The 13,148-nt window shown below is 41.1% G+C and overlaps 1 long non-coding RNA gene across 1 annotated transcript in view; it reads left to right on the top strand.

The window, feature by feature from the left end:
• Nucleotides 1–13,148, top strand: part of LOC113895090 — a 134,846-nt gene that overhangs the window by 96,897 nt on the left and 24,801 nt on the right. The gene's annotated exons all lie outside the window — the stretch shown is intronic.

The following is a 13,148-nucleotide window of genomic DNA, read 5'->3' as shown; positions in this document are numbered from 1 at the left end:
AACATTCAGAAAACTAAGATCATGGCATCCGGTCCCATCACTTCATGGGAAATCGATGGGGAAACAGTGGAAACAGTGTCAGACTTTATTTTTTGGGGCTCCAGAATCACTGCAGATGGTGATTGTAGCCATGAAATTAAAAGATGCTTACTCCTTGGAGGGAAAGTTATGACCAACCTAGATAGCATATTGAAAAGCAGAGATATTACTTTGCCAACAAAGGTCCGTCTAGTCAAGGCTATGGTTTTTCCAGTGGTAATGTATGGATGTGAGAGCTGGACTGTGAAGAAAGCTGAGTGCCAAAGAATTGATGCTTTTGAACTGTGGTGTTGGAGAAGACTCTTGAGAGTCCCTTGGAATGCAAAGAGATCCAACCAGTCCATTCTAAAGGAGATCAGCCCTAGGTGTTCTTTGGAAGGACTGATGCTAAAGCTGAAACTCCAGTACTTTGGCCACCTCATGTGAAGAGTTGACTCATTGGAAAAGACTCTGATACTGGGAGGGATTGGGGGCAGGAGGAGAAGGGGATGACAGAGGATGAGATGGCTGGATGGCATCACTGACTCGATGGACGTCTCAGTGAACTCTGGGAGTTGGTGATGGACAGGGAGGCCTGGCGTGCTGGGATTCATGGGATCGCAAAGAGTTGCACATGACTGAGCGACTGAACTGAACCAAACTGAACTAAAAGCACATGGACTCACGTCTAACATACAACAGCTTCTCAACAAAAAATACCTTTTATTATCATCTGTCAATATTAAATCCTAATTCAAGAGAAAGCATTTCCACTCAAATTTTCCTGAGCCACTGAGGCACACTAATAGTTCTTTTCTGGAGGCAGTTCTGCTCCCAGAGGTAAGTGTTAGGACTTGAGAGAAGCCCATAGATGTCAGTTGTTTGCTCCAGGGTCAAATTTGTCCATGAAAAGGGTATTCTTTCTTCATTCTCAGTAAAACATAGAGTGCTCAGCAATGCTCAAATCACTCCCTAAATCTACTAAATTAAGTCCTTTCCTAGGAAAATTACCAAGTAGAGGGAGGAAAACAACTGCATGTCATCCAGTATTGTGTGCACACTTAGGTCTTTAATTACATAGAGTTTGATTCTGTGCTTGACCAAGAAAGAAATGTGGTTCTTGCTAATGAGTTGAGCACATAGGAATTTGGAGATGTTCATCGTCAACAGTGCTTCCAGGAAGAGTTTCCCCTCCATTGTCGTGGTTCATTATTGGATTATATGATTTTCATTTTTTCCGTCTCCAGCTTTACCACTTTAAATGTTCCATCCTTTGCAATCAAATGCAACTCTTAAGCTTCATTTAGAAGTAACAATAGTGGTGTTCTATGGAATGGAAAAAGAAAAGAAAGAAAAAAAAATAGAGATGAGATCTAATTTACCAGAACACATCTTAAGAAATGAGAAGAAGATAAACTTGTCCCTGGGAACCCACAACACTCCAGTATAGGGCCTAGTGTGGGGAATTCACAGTGGATTGGGGTTTTACAGGCAGATTTCTGGGAAACAGGGTTTTGTTGGAATGGGGAGCCATAGAGCCATGGGCCTGTTGCAAAAATATTTGGGAACCCTGTCTGTTTAACAGCCTCCAAAATACTTCCAAAGGTCACAAATGCTAAAAATAAAAAACAACTTCCCTGGGTTGGGAGCAAGCTCTGCAAAGTGAAGATGGTATAGGAGTAAGCCTCTGGATATAGGGGGAAAAAATCAACTTCTCTATAAATCTTGGTTTACTACTGTGTTCACCTCTTGCTTTCTGTCTATGGTCATGCAGACAGGAGAGCACCTGGTTAGGAGTCCAAAGAACTAAGGACTTATTATTACACCACGACCTCATCTATCATCTCTATGAATCTACATCCTTGAAAGTGAAAGTGTTAGTTGCTCGGTCGTATTTGACTCTCTGTGACCCCGGTGGACTGTAGCCTGCCAGGCTCCGCAGTCCATGGAATTTTCCAGGCAAGAATACTGGAGTAGGTTGCCAATTGACAACCTTGAATGTCCTCTTTTGATGCTAATAGCCTATGATCCTACTTTTCAAGTGCAAGGGCTGAAATCATAGGGTTAAATGTAAGCAAGATCCTTTCTAAGCAAGCCAGGCTGTTTTGATGAATACATTTTTGTGTAAAGTCGTGGACTTTTTGAACACAAAATCATTAATCTTATCATTCTTCCAGCTGCCTCTACCTCCCACACCCACCCGTTTCCCATGCATTTTTAGATTGTTTTAAAATCAGCCTCAGACAAACCAACACAGATTTATAAAATATGATTATTAGACTATATCTTGCATTTTAGGAATTTAGAGCTGCTTAGGCACTCGGGAAATTTCAGGTCCAATTTCTGTATTTTCAGGCAGAGCAGCAAATGATTTCTACTTGAAGATGAGATATTGCAACTGTCCTGCCCATAACCCTCGGGCTCTGCCTTCCAGTACACTTTTCCTGACTACTAGACCCGCATCTGCATATCTTTGCCTAAGGACTTTCCCTGGCCTTTTTGGAGGTGACTCTGCCCACACACATAGCAGTCCAGAGATGCCTGGGGAATTACTGCCTTATACTCCAGCATCCTTTTGTCAGTGATAGAAAGTATGTATGATATACTTATTATATATAAGTATCCCAGTTTCATCCCCATCAATTCTCACCTTTGCCTGTTTAAAGTAACTCTGAAGCACATGTTCTGCACTGGCTCCCAGAGTTACCAACATTGGTAACCTGACTAGTTATCACTTATAATGTATGTAGTGTAATAGTTTCCCCTATACTGACATCCTTTCCTTCCCTGACTTATCTTCCCTGTTACCTGGGTTCCCTAGATTACCTTCCAAATATCTGCCATTTGTACACAAATCCTAACCTCAGGTTCTACTCCTGGGGGAATTCAAAGATGCCTCTGCACCTTGCACATACGTCTACCACGTTTTCCTAGCAGAAGGATTCCTAATGGGTTGCTTTTATTGCTGTGACCCCTGCCAGCTGATAGATTTGTTGATTATTGTTAGTAAGTTTGCATCGTTGCTTGCTCAGGCTTTAGTACAGTCCTAGTCAGACATGACTGAGCGACTTCCCTTTCACTTTTCACTTTCATGCATTGGAGAAGGAAATGGCAACCCACTCCAGTGTTCTTGCCTGGAGAATCCCAGGGACGGGGGAGCCTGGTGGGCTGCCGTCTATGGGGTCACACAGAGTTGGACACGACTGAAGCGACTTAGCAGCAGCAGCAGCATGTTGTAAGATGTGGTACATCTTTGTGGCAATGAATTAAATTGAATTTCCAAGACTTTTTCACTGGTTACGCCAAAGCTGGAAAGAAGTGCCCAGGGCTCTTGAATCCTGTTTCTCTTCATGCAACAGCATCATCCATACCTTCTGTGATGGACCTCTACTGCTTGTGACCACCCAGCATGCATTCCACCCTAGACAGTTGCAGTCCCCATAGCTAGCGTGTGCCTTCCAGTTCATGTAGTCCTTCCCTCTGACCACAGCGATCTGCTCAGAGATCCAAACTTTTGGAACTGCTGAACTGAGAAGCCTATTCTTTCTCTCTTCTTACTTTCCTTTCTCCCTTCCTCCTTCCCTTTCTCTCTCTCTCTATTTCCTTCTTTTATTCATTCTTTCATTATTACTAGAGTTACTGAACTTATAGGAATGTGAGCCTAGAGCTTGCTGGTGGACTACTTTCTACCCAAAGGAGAGAGCCTGCTCAAAGTAAAATCAATAGAATAAAAGATGGAATGAATAGGGCAGGGGGAGAGAGAGTAGAGAGAGATTGAATCCTAAAGACACTGTCTTAGTTCTTGCATACAGATGTGCTTAAAAGATCTTGAACTTTTCAACTATGTAAGTCAACATATTACCATTTTTGCTTAAGTCAAACTGAGTTTCTTAGAGTTCTTGAGTTTCTTAGAGTTAAATACAAACTTTAGTTAAATTATTGTACCCACTTAGCACCAGACCCTGTTCAGGTACTAGAGATTCAGAGATACAGGTACTTTCACTGTCCACAGAGAATTTGCATACAAATGAATAATTTAAGGAGTGATATTACAACACTTCCCTGGTGGCTCATCTGGTAAAGAGTCTGCCTGCAATGCGGGAGACCTGAGTTTGATCCCTGGGTTGGGAAGATCCCCTGGAGAAGACTATCTGCTCCAGTATTCTGGTCTGGAAAATTCCATGGACTGTATAGTCCATGGGGTCCCAAAGAGTTGGGCACAACTGAGTGACTTTCACACACATTATAACACTAGGTTTTTCATTTTCTTGCTTTCCTTTTTTTGGAGCCACTGTGTTTCTTCTTCTCGTGGCTTTCTCAAGAGACAAAGAAGCTAGGTTATTTTCCTTTCAGTTTCCCCAGTCACAGAGAATTCCTTTCTAGTACTTTTTTTTTTTTTTTTTTTTAAGAGGCTAGCATATCCTGGTTGTTTGTGCCATGTGATAAATGTCCCCATTGCTTATTAACCTTCAAAATAGGCAGCCCCCACTATTAGGGCTTATGGTCTGTATGAGACAACATAAAAACAAGACACATTCTCCCCCATGCACATTTCAAATGAAATGTAACAGAAGAGAAATAAATAAAAATGGAAAAAAATGCCTTAAATGGTTTATGTTGGAAAATGTTATATGGGCAATAATGGTACTTATATGGGCTTTGGGCAGAGACTTTGATAATGAAGGTTAAATGAGGGAATGTTACAAAAAATGTTCACTGTTCATAAAAATAAATCTCTGGTATGAACCAGAATGAAATCAGCAGAGTTGCAGGCACTGAGAGCAGCTGGGGTGACCTCAGCCTCAGGTTGGTAATAGCCAGACTCGCTGGAACCACACACTCTCACCTCAGCAGGATTCACTTAACTCTCCATCACAAGGACATTGAGTTCCATGGGCCTCAGAGGTGGCTCTTCAGCTGTCACTGAAAAACAAGGACATTGTCCTTTCTAGCATTCTTCCTTTTTAGGTCCTGGCAGGGTTTCCAGGGACCCTGTCTTTCTAGGTTAAGTATCTGTCCAGAGGTTTCAAATGCAAATGTCCAGCAGCAGGTTGTGAATGAATAAAATGGACTTGAAAGCTGCTGCTGCTGCTGCTAAGTCGCTTCAGTCGTGTCCGACCCTGTGCGACCCCATAGATGGCAGCCCACCAGGCTCCCCCATCCCTGGGATTCTCCAGGCAAGAACACTGGAGTGGGTTGCCATTTCCTTCTCCAGTGCATGAAAGTGAAAAGTGAAAGTGAAGTCGTTCAGTCGTTTCCGACTCTTAGCGACCCCATGGACTGCAGCTACCAGGCTCCTCCGTCCATGGGATTTTCCAGGCAAGAGTACTGGAGTGGGTTGCCATTGCCTTTTCCGGACTTGAAAGGGATAATAGCAAATTGGAGAAACATGTGCCATATGAAAGGGTCACTATGTAGTTCAGACAGTGGGAATGCCAACTTAGTGGGGTTAAGTCTTTCTTTTTTTCAAGGGGAAAGCTGGAGTTCTCAATTTTATGAATTTTAAAAAATAATTTTCAATATTTGTAACTGATTTTGGTTATATACATATAATATATGAATATATTTATATGCATATATATTAATATATGTATGTAGATATTTATGGGTGTAGGGGAAGAATATGTGTCTAAGGGGCAAACTTGGCCTACAGCAGCCAGTTTGGAATCTATTATAAGTGAATGCTGAGATTGTAATTATCATTGTTTACTTTCATTGATTTAATAATTCATTGATTATTGCTGTCGAGCTGTCAGATAAAGGTCCTCCATAATGTCTAGTCCTGGAGGCAAGAGCTTGTATTTGAAACAGTCAGTCATTAGCATGTACTGTGTGCTGGGCATTTGTCTATGAGCTTCACATGGATTATTTCATTATAATCGCCTTACTGTCCAAAAAGAAAGCACCAATGTTGGCCCGTTTATAATAAAGGAAACTGAGGTTTCCAGAAATTAAGTATTTGATTGACCACAGTTATTGTACAGGACACCTTGTGTATAGCACCTCTCGTCATCTTGGCCTTGCCACTGTTTCCAGCCAAGGCTACCACTCCACCTCGTGTGCTCTGGCTTCCTTTGGCTGCACAAAGATATTCATACATCATGGGGAAGCCCTCTGCCTATGGAGGCAGGAGCTGATGGATAAAGGCTTTTGACCGTGGCTGACAGTTCTGACACACATTCCATAAGACTCCTCAGAAGGCCTTGTGTGAAGTAAGCAGTCACCTGTAGCAGTTAACACTCTTGTACTGGTGTTTCCTCCCTTCCTGTTCACCTCCCTGCCCCTTATTTAGGGAATCACATTCCCCCAGTAAACCACCTATACATGCCACATCTTCATCGCAGGCTCTGCTGTTGGGGAAGTCAAGCTAAGATAGTAAGTGGTAAAGCTGGAATTAAAATCTAATTTTGACTTGTCTCCAAATGAATACTGTATCAAATCAGTCTTTATGTGATTCCTTTACCAGGTCCTTTCCAGTCTGGTTGTGAAATAAAGGTTTTGAGTTAAAAAAGGCTCTGAAATGGAGTATTACTCAGCCATTAAAAAGAATATATTTGAATCAGTTCTAATGAGGTAGATGAAACTGGAGCCTATTATACAGAGTGAAGTAAGCCAGAAAGAAAAACACCAATACAGTATACTAATGCATATATATGGAATTTAGAAAGATGGTAACAATAAACCTGTGTACGAGACAGCAAAAGAGACACTGATGTATAGAACAGTCTTATGGACTCTGTGGGAGAGGGAGAGGGTGGGGAGATTTGGGAGAATGGCATTGAAACATGTATAATATCATGTATGAAACGAGTCGCCAGTCCAGGTTCGATGCATGGTACTGAATGCTTGGGGCTGGTGCACTGGGACGACCCAGAGGGAGGGTGTGGGGAGGGAGGAGGGAGGAGGGTTCAGGATGGGGAGCACAGGTATACCTGTGGCGGATTCATTTCGATGTTTGGCAAAACTAATACAATATAGTAAAGTTTAAAAAAAAAAAAAAAAGGCTCCGAAAGGACTCTTGACCAGCAGAAAGGGAGGATGGTAGTGTGAGGTAGTTGGTACACAGAAAATAAATAGGAGAAACAAGGCAAAATGTAGTTTTAGTTTATAATACAGTTAATTTTTTGGCACTGCTTATGTGTTTGTCACTGTGCCAAGTACTAAAAAAGGAACGCAGAACTCTGGAAATGAAAACTATGGTGGAAAAGACTTATTTCCAAAGATCTTCAGTGACTTTAGGCAAGAATGTCAATTTCAAATGCCTGCAGGGGCCAAGTGAGACCCTGGAGTTAAACTAGCCTGGTTTTTGTTTGCGTATCAAACACAACTGTGTGGTTTTCACTGCTACACAAAATTAGGCTTTAGGTTTTCTCCCATTTTTCTTCCAACACATGGCTGTCCCAGTCTGCTCATTTTCCCATTTTGGATAGACATGAAGGTACAAAAATAGTTCGCTTTCATTAATTAATAAAAATTGAGATACAATTGGTATATAATATTAAGTATATATAAGGTGAACAGCATTTTGGTTTGATACATTTGTGTATTGCAACATGATTATAATAATGTTAGCTTTAGCTGACACTTCTGTCTCATCACATAACTGTCCCTTTTTTATTATAACAACAATTAAGACTTAGTCTCTTAGCAGTTCTGAAGTTTATAATACAGTATTGTTGACTATACTCACTATTCTGTGCATTAGATCTCCCAAAACTATTTATCTGCTAGTTTCAAGTTTGCACCTGTAGTTTGTATCCTTTAACACCATCTCCCATTCCCCTACCACCTAGCTCCTGGTAACCACTATGAAAAATCAAAGTGTAGTCACTCAGTTGTTTCTGACACTGTGACCCCACGGACTATAGCCTACCAGGAATACTGGACACCCATTCCAGTATTCTTGCCTGAAGAATACTGGAATGGGTGTCCATTCCCTTCCCCAGGAGATCTTCCAGACCCAGGGATCAAACTCGGGTCTTTGCATTGCAGGCAGATTCTTTACTATCTGAGCCACCAAGGAAGTCCCAGTAACCACTATACAATTCTTCATTTTAACTAGTTCAGCTTTTTTTTTTTTTTTAAGTTGCAAATATAAAAGATATCATGCAATATTTGTCTTTCTATCTGACATCTCACTTAGCATTATACTCTCATGATCCATCCATATTGTTGGCAATGGCAAGGTTTTCTTCTTCCTCATGGCTTTATAATATTCTATATCTCTACCACATCATTTTATCCTTTTCTCTCTTGACACTTAGGTTGTTTCCAAAGCATGTCTATTATATTATAAATAATGCTGTAATGAACATAGATGTGTATGTATCTCTTTGAGATATTGATTTCAGTTCCTTCAGATGTACACCCAGAAATGGAATTGCTGTATCATATGGTAGTTAATTTTTTTTTTTTTAGCAACTTCCATCCTCTTTTCTACAATGGCTATACCATTTTACTACCCCACTGAAAGATTCCCTTTTCTCCATATTCTTGTCAACATTTGTTATGTCTTGTCTTTTTGATGATAGGCATTCTGACAGGTGTGAGATGATAATCTCATTTTGGTTTTGATTTGCATTTTCCTGATGGTTAGTGATGTCAAGCACCTTACATCAATATACACCTATTGGCCATTTGTATGTCTTCTTTGGTAAAATATCTTTTCATGTTTTTTGCCCATTTAAAAATTGGATTATTTCCTTTTTTAGCCCTTGAGTTGTATGAGTTCTTTATATGTTTCTGGTATTAATACCTTTATCACATACATGGATATTTTCTCCCATTTCATAGGCTACCTTTTCACTTTATTACCAGTTTCCTTTGGGCTTCCCAGGTGGGACAGTGGTAAAGAATCTGCCTGCCAAAGCATTCTGCTGTGCAGAATCCCATTAGTTTAATGTGATCTTACTTGTTTCTTTTCCTTTTTTGTTGCCTTTGATATTGTGTCTTAGGCAAGAAATCATTGACAAGACCAGTGTTAAGGATCTTTTTCTCAATGTTTTCTCAGACTTTTATGGTTTGGGATCTGACATTTAAGTCTTTGATCCATTTTGAGTTAATTTTGTCAGTAGTGTAAGACAGCAGTCTAGTTTCATGATGCATGTGGATATCCAGTTTTCCCAATGCTATTTACTGAAAAGACTGTCCTTTCTCCATTGCATGTTCTTGGCACACTTTTCATTCGGTTGACATATATGTACAGGTTTACGTCCGGACTCTCTATTGTGTTCCACTAGTCTTTGTGCCTGTGCTTTCCTTACAACTGTAAAGAAAGCAGCCCCTTAAGGTTAATGACAAACGGCAACCAATTCTGCCATCTTGTTAAGGGAATATGATAGAGTCTAGGAATTGGGGAGGCTGGCCCCCTATCAGCTAGCTATAGGTCGACTCCAGCTGGCTGTCACTGTGTGGGAATGTTAGTTTCCTCATGCCAGATCTCCTAATTGTTCAAGAGTAGTTGGAAACCCAGAAATATTTGTGAAAATCTCTAGATTTTTAAATGCTAACAGCGATTTCAAATTTCTTAAACAACAGGCAAGTCAACCCTGACGGAGCAAACAGAACACATGTGCAAGTTGTATTTTCCACACAGGCCACTGGTTTGCACTCAGTGATACAGGCTCAGCCCTCTTTTCCTCCAAAGCCCTTGAGCTGTGCCCTGTTTTCCTGGGAGAGATGCAAGACTGGGAAAAGTGGCATAGGATGTGGGCTGCCATTGAATTTGTCTCTTAAGATTCTCTTCACTTTCTATTTTTAGAGAAAGTAGGTTAAGACTTCTTTATTTGTGTGTGTGTGTGTGTGTGTGTGTGTGTGTATGCACATGTGTTTTCTAAGGGTTCAGAAATAGACCTAATTTAAGAAAAACACACAATCAAATATGTACGTTGATGTTCTGTAGAAACTATGAAGAGGGCAAGGAAAAACTAATTAACCAAATAAGTGGCTTTTGCTGGTGGATGGTGGTATTTGAACATGTAGGTAGAGGTTTTTTTTTTTTAAGGGATTCTTAAATCAGGAAGAAAGGAGTGTAGAACTTTCCTTTTTTTTTTAATTTGTGTAAAATTACCATGTCCCCTGGCCAGATTTCTATTGGCCTTGATGATTAGTTGGCTATTTTAGTAGTTCATTGTCTCATCCTTTAGAAAAAGCTCCTCCTAAATGCGACTCACTATGTCATAACTATATAAAATATTCATTGAGATGGTGCTTTTAATGGATTTGTTTGGAATGAACTCGAGCAGAGGGAGCCATCGCTGATTTGTGGAGCAGCAGGACAGTTTCAGGGCTGTGTCTGCCCCAAGCATTGCTTTGTTCAACAAGGCTCTCCACCTGCCCTCTTTGCCTGCAGGCTGTAATCTGAGAGAAGGCACTAAAACCATACTTTTGGGGCTTTTCAAGACTAGGATTTGTATCCATTTTTCATAAAGGTGTTCCGATGTGGAGTTTTTCATATTGTGTTCAATAGAGATCTATTACAGCTTATCTGAATTATACTGGAGTGTTCATGCCACGTAGGATTCATTGCCTAGAGTGAGTTCTTGAACTCCAGAATTAGACAAATTTAGCTTTGAATCCTGACTCTGTCACCTACTAGTTATGTGACCCTCGGGCAAATATTTTAACATTTCTGAGCTTTAGCTTCCTTATCTTTTTAATCTAGAAAATGCTAGTACATACTTCACACAGAATTTGAAGCTTGAATGGGGATAGTTTGCAAAGTACATAGTCTAGTGCCTAGGACATATTAGAAACTTACTAACATTGGCCATTATTCTCTAAGTAGTACCATAAATCCAACCGCTGCAGCATATCTGGGACCACTAGAGGTTTGTATGGAGTTTTCTGCTAAGCATGCCATATGGTTCTTTTCTTTTACCAAACTTGACAGTAGAGCAGGGATAACTGAGCACCTTGAAACAAACGGAAGAATTGTGGACCAGAAAGGATAAGGGAAATGATCAGGACTGTCCTGCAAATTAGTGATAAGTCAGACCAGGGAATATAATTGAGTATTTTGACCCCTTTCTCAGCATTAATTACAAACCTTTTAAAAAATCAGATTAGGGGCTTTTCTTTTTTCTTTATTTTTTGCAACCAGAGTACATCTGAATCTGAAACCATGCCATCATGACCTCTACTATTTAATTTCTGTGTGTGTACCTCTTTACTTTTTGGTTCTAAGTAGTTACCTTCTTGCCAACCTTTTGTAATATGAAATAAAAAGTCACAAAAATCTTCCCTATCTTAACACAACCAGCCTCAAAACCTGGAGTCTCTAGGCCCAGCCCCAGCACCCAGCAAGCATTCTCTCATTTTATCCCACCCCTTTCCATTCCCTCCTGATTCTGAACACTGTGTATCTGTTAGAAGGAGCTGTAATCCATTTGGGGAATGACCTTGGGCAAATTACTTCACTTTTTGGGTCACAGTTTCTCCATCCTTAAAGTGGAAAAGATGATTAATTTCTTAATAAGGGAATAATAGTTCCCCATAAAGGTATGGAAGGCATTTGACAATGATCCACTTTGCCTGTTGCCTTCTGGGACTGGGTGGGGCTGGGGTTTTATTTTTATAATCTTCAAATTGAAGACACAAATAATTTTCATAAGCTTGCTGAAATAATGAAACGGCTATTTCTCAGGGCAAGGTCCAGTGAAGTGGTAAGGACGGAGCAAACATGGGGGAAATGGGCCAGAGGCAGCCTCAGATATGCTCTTCCTTGGTGTCTCAGTCCTGGGAGGGAAAAGAGGCTCATCAAAATCCTGATTAAGCAGGGATTGCCAATAGCACTCTATCCAGGCAAATAAGAGCTACCCCTCCCCCTTCCCTTTTACTCTTAAAACAAAAATCTATGAAGATTTAATCACATTGCTATATCTCCAGGACCTAACCTCTGAGTGTTCCTGAGAACATTTCAGTTTGTCTCCAGGCTCTCAAGCTTGTGCCTCAATGGGAATGTGATCCCTTTAGGCTTTTTACTTGAGTGGAAGAAGCAAAGATTGCTTTTTGTTCCCCTTTGACTCTTCTGAATTAACATGAAATTGAAGATGACTGTAGTTAGGGGAAGAGAGAGAGAGAACAATGAGAAGGGAAGTGAGGAAGGAGGCTCAGAAAGCGGGTGCAAAGAGTATGTCTTGGAACCCGAGGGAAGCTCTGTGTTCATCAAGGTGATAGTTTCCTTCCAGGCCATCAGCAGAATGAAAACGGCTCACCCAGCCTCATTTAAACCCTTTCATCTAGGTCTCTGAGGCCCTTCTCTGGGGAATGCTCTTTGGAGTGTGAATTCCTCCAAGCTCATTATCTCAGTGTAAGTGCAGATGCTACCCCCACCTGCCTTTGGTCCTTCTTCCACTGCAACCGCCCTTTCTGGGCTCTAGGACCAAACTGATGCTGGCAATAAGGGTGACTGCATCTTAATTGTGTAATTGACAAACAACGTGGATACTGATGTCTCAGTATTATTTAATGGAATCTGATGTTTGTGGCTGTCATATCAACCAGTGACTTTTTTTTTTCAGAAAAGTAATTAAACCATGGGTAGGAGTTTGGACCACAGGTAGTGGTTTGGAGGACTTCCCTGGAGGCTCAGTGATAAAGAATCTGCTTGCTGATGCAGGAGATGTGGGTTTGATCCCCGGGTCGGGAAGATTCCTGGAGTAGGAAATGGCAGTCCACTCCAGGGTTCTTGCCTGGGAAATCCCATGAACAGAGGAGTCTGGAGGGCTACAGTTCACGGGATCACAAACGAGTTGGACATGACTTAGCAACTAAACAACAAGGGGTTTGGAAGTTCTCTACACAAGTCTAAGGGTTGATTGGGATTGGTGAAAGGACCTGCCTCTTTGGTTTAAGTCATGTGTGAGCTTTGTCTAAAACCACAGACTTAGATTCCAGTGCTGAGAGAGTGGGGAGGCCTGAGCGGAAGGGGTTTCTGCTGCCTTTCACCCTCATTCCCTCCACACCTTTGCCACTGGCTTGTTCCTTCCCACTTCCTCCCATGGCTGTCCCTGCTCTGTGCAGGGAAAGTCCACCCATTTGCCTGCTAAAAAGAGGTGTGAAAAAAATGATGGCAATAGGACTCCATGAGAAAAATTTGGGTAGAGCATATTGGGATATAGTCACCAGAT

This window comes from Bos indicus x Bos taurus, chromosome 7 (genome assembly GCF_003369695.1).
Source record: "Bos indicus x Bos taurus breed Angus x Brahman F1 hybrid chromosome 7, Bos_hybrid_MaternalHap_v2.0, whole genome shotgun sequence".
Classification (NCBI taxonomy): Eukaryota; Metazoa; Chordata; class Mammalia; order Artiodactyla; family Bovidae; genus Bos; species Bos indicus x Bos taurus.
This window is presented reverse-complemented; position numbering and strand designations above follow the sequence as displayed.